The sequence below is a fragment of the Furipterus horrens genome, unplaced genomic scaffold, assembly GCF_987537825.1.
Source record: "Furipterus horrens unplaced genomic scaffold, mFurHor1.1.pri manual_scaffold_1, whole genome shotgun sequence".
NCBI lineage: Eukaryota > Metazoa > Chordata > Mammalia > Chiroptera > Furipteridae > Furipterus > Furipterus horrens.
The window spans coordinates 127,707,653-127,711,810 of record NW_028327171.1 but is presented as its reverse complement, the minus strand read 5'-3'; positions in this window follow the sequence as shown (position 1 = coordinate 127,711,810).

The window sequence follows — 4,158 nt, the reverse complement described above, 5'->3', positions numbered from 1 at the left end:
AAATAAATTGCAGGATGGCTTTAAATTCTTTCAAGTGGTCCCAAGTAATATAAAAGGAAGAAGAATACAGAAAAGGATAAACAAAACTTTCAGGGTTGACTCAGTAATTAGCCCTTAAAATAGCTGTGAGTTTCCATCCTAACACCCAGCAGGCTGCCAATAACCAGATAGACAAATTGAACAATTAGATGCTATGAGGCAGCATCAGAACAGATCCATAACATAACATTATGAGTTGAGCCTTAACTGTTGTCTGAATAAAAATGATGCCAAGCACAAAACTATTTCTGACCAAGACAAAATAGTAGAATGACTCTGCAAAATGTGTTCCTTTATTGAACATCTCTGATGTGCCTGGTGGTCTGATGTGTACTCTGTACTCTGGTGCTGCGATGAGAGACAGAGAAGTAAAATAGTTCATACGATCTGGTTTGGAAAGGCTTAGGAAGGCAATATATATGTGCAGTTGGGTGATCAGAGAGAAAGGCATTTCACCCAGATATGATGTAGATGAAAGGGTTGATTCCTGATGTGAGTTGTTCTGGATTAGTGGAAATTTTCCAGGTAAAAAAAAAATTAAGAGACTAGGGATTCTAGGAAGATATAGTGGTGTGTTCAAGAGAATCGGGCTATAAAAGGGCTTGTGCTTTTGGAGGTACTGTAGACCAGTCTGTGTGGAGTGTTCAGAACATAGAAGCTCAGATACAGAAATGAATCTGGGGATCAAGAAGTGGCATAATTATGAAAGGTCTTTTGTGTGATGCTACATATTTGGATTTCATCCTGAGGGCTAGGAAGAAGCCACTGACGTGATTGACAGACTGGCAAGCAAGAATCTGGTATCACTCCACCCCTCCCTCTCTTATAGCTTTCAGGGGTCTCTAACACTGGTTAGCTAAATGGCCAATTCAGAATTGCTAGATCAAAGTATTTCTGATAAAATAAATTCCAAAGTTGGTTAAACCTCTTCTGGGTATACTGTTTCCGTACCCTAATCTAATTTATATTTTTCTTATTTAAACTATGTTCCTAGAAGTAAAACTAATAGTTTTTGTATTTTACAAAGATTAAGAAACTAATGGAAGAAGGCTGTATGGTCCATTAGAAATGATTATAAGTTCCAGTCAGGAAAATTTTGGTAGTGTTAGTAACGGATCCTGAAAACCCCCAAAAAAGAATTGTGTTTAAGTGGCACATTTATAGTTCCACATATCACAATGGCAGTGGAAATAGGGAAGGGAACATTGGCAGCAGGAAACTTAGGATTTGGCACATGTGGACTCCAGCCTCGACCAAACGAATGAATTTCGCCAAGTTTGAGTACGGCAGCCCTGCCATCTTCTTTCCTCATCCTCCTTTGCCTGTAGACGATTCTTTCATGTCGTCTCATCATTGTCACTTCTCTGATAAAACTTGGATGCTGGTGAAAATTTTAGTCAGTGCACTCTTTCTTTTATATTTTCTCCACAGGACTGGCTCTTTTGCAGAAAGACATTTTAAAATCTGGAACACTCCAAAGAGCACATCAAATACTAAAAACTATTTTGTGAGAATCAAAGGTTTGCTTCTTTGTACAACTACTTCTGATAAATACTGCTTAAATAGTGACTTGAATGCCTCACACTGTATTACTAAATGGTATTGCAGTGAACATCAAAAAGTGGAAGGATAGTTCATTTAGTCTGAAAAACTGCATATTTTAATATTTTTTATTCTGTGATACTTGACATATCTCACTGTTTTTCACTTCCTTGAAATTACCAGCCTCTAAAATTGCTTTCTTTTTATCAAGTTTCTATTACATTCATATTTCTTTCTAGCTGAGTTATTCCAAGGGGGGGGGGAATTTTTGATCTGAAGTTTACTGACATGAAGATTCATCTGTACAATTAAACAAAGTTAAGGTTTGTGCCTAGTGAGGAATTAGAATGCTTTTAGACTTTTTATAAGACCAAATTTCCTTTAGTTTATATCATTGTTTAAATGTATCAACAAATTAATGTGTTGAGATCAGTAAATTAGAAGTGCTGACATCTCTTTTTACCAGGTAAAGATTTATTTAATTAATGATAGTTATCCCTGTGAAGGTGACTAGTACATCAAAATTCTTCTCTAAGAAAGGAAATGACAGATTAATAAATCACTGATTAGATTTAGTAAGTATGTTAATCCTATGTCTATTAATGCACTATTCTGTTTCAATTTTTTTTGTTTATGTATCTAACTCTAGAGAAGAAAATATTTACCTTATACTGAATATAACAAAAATATTAGAAGAAAAAAAACCGTAGCTGCTCTGACTTTGAGAGGTTAGGCTTTTGTAGTATAACAAATACATGGTCTAGACAGTAGAGGTACAATTCTAGCTTTTGAATGAACATGTTTTAAAATGATTTTTCTATATTGGGTCAGTTATTTCAATCAGGAATTGCCAACTCTATATATTCAGAAGGTTAGTGACCTGTAACATGGCAGATTTTTATTTTTTCTTTTGATTTTTTATTGTTTCAGACGTGGGCTAACCTCTGACCATCATCAGACTATACAAATTATACTCTACAGTGTTGATCTATTTTCAGTGCAACGATAAATTGCATTACTTATTGTTGTGGTAGAATAGTGTAGATATGTGTGTTGTGGAGTATTTATAAAACTTTGATGTTAATAACACTATAGCGTTACTCAATTTTTTGAAGGAAAATTTTCTTAGAAAAAAGACTGTCTAAATATGATTTTGATACATTTCAAAGAGGTTATGAGTGGAATCATTTGTCAACTAATTTTCATTTATTTTGTTTATTCACTCATTAAGTGAACAATAATGAAGCACCACTAAAAGGCATTCATAGTAGATATGAGGAAGGACGGCAGGAGATATGGTCTGGCAATATGGCAGAAGATATGCTCAGAAAAATCTTTCTATGATCAAAATAAAATCTTAGATTAATTTGAAAAACATATATTTACTATATTTTAAGAGAGAAAAGGAATTCTGCAATGGCCCTAAACATATTCACAACAATAGTTAACTAATACTTTTTTAAAAATCTTAAGCAATTTAGAAATCAGAGTTTACTTTTGGGAATTTCTGCTGTAAATGCTGACACTGGGAAACTAACATGGAGGGGTCTCACTTAAAATGTTGCAGGGGAAACTGATACTGTTGCATTCTGTTCAGACCCTGCACATGGTCTAAAGTGATTCCAGGTGTCAGCAGCAACCTCCGCCTACCAGTATGAGCAGTCAAATTCTATCTGGAAGAAATCTCCATTTTTGGCGCTTGGGGATTATACAGATTAAATTCAATCAAATGTGAGCTCACAACAATAGCAACAAAATCAAACTAATAAACATATAAGATATAAACCACCACAATTGAGAGTGTACATAAATAATAAATATGTCTAGACTTCCAAGGACTTAAGAAACTGAAAATATTCGTCGTCGGCAGCCGTCTGTCTCGAGAGATGATGGTGTAGCTTCTTAAGAGTCTATCTGCACCGCCGAGAATGGCTGTGCAGTCCGACTCGGGAGTGACACGGTATCTGTCTCCTCCCATGTTGAATCACATCTTGCGATGACGCTGGAGTGTCCTCTCCAGTGAAGCTGAAGCTACAGAGCCTGGGCAGGGTGATATGGAGGGTCTGCTGTTGCCCATGCAGCAGACCCCCCCTCTCTTCGCAGCTGAAGGGTCCAAGGGAAAGACGGAGTCAATACAGCTTGGCTTCAGGTGCGCCGCAGGAGTTGCCGGTATTGACTACAACGTCAAACCGCCTTAGGGACTCCGGCTCCGGATTTTCTGTCGGGGTTTACTCCCCTAGCCTTTCCCCTGAAGAGGTATGCCGCAAGGCAGTGGAGGTTTTTTGGAGTCAGAGTTTTCCTTCTCTGATGTGCCCTGACTGGAAGATCGAACCAGCGACACTTAGCTCGCAGGCCGACGCTCAATCCACTGAGCCAAACCAGCCAGGGTGACTGAAAATATTAAACATAACTTTATTGGTCACTACATGCCTATTAGAACAGCTTAACTAAAAAGTAGTATTATCAGTATATGATGTTTTCAAGGATGCATGGAAACTGAATTTCTCATATATCTTTGGTAGGATTTTAGAAAAATATAGTCTCTCTAAAACACTGTTCATCATTATAAAATAAAAT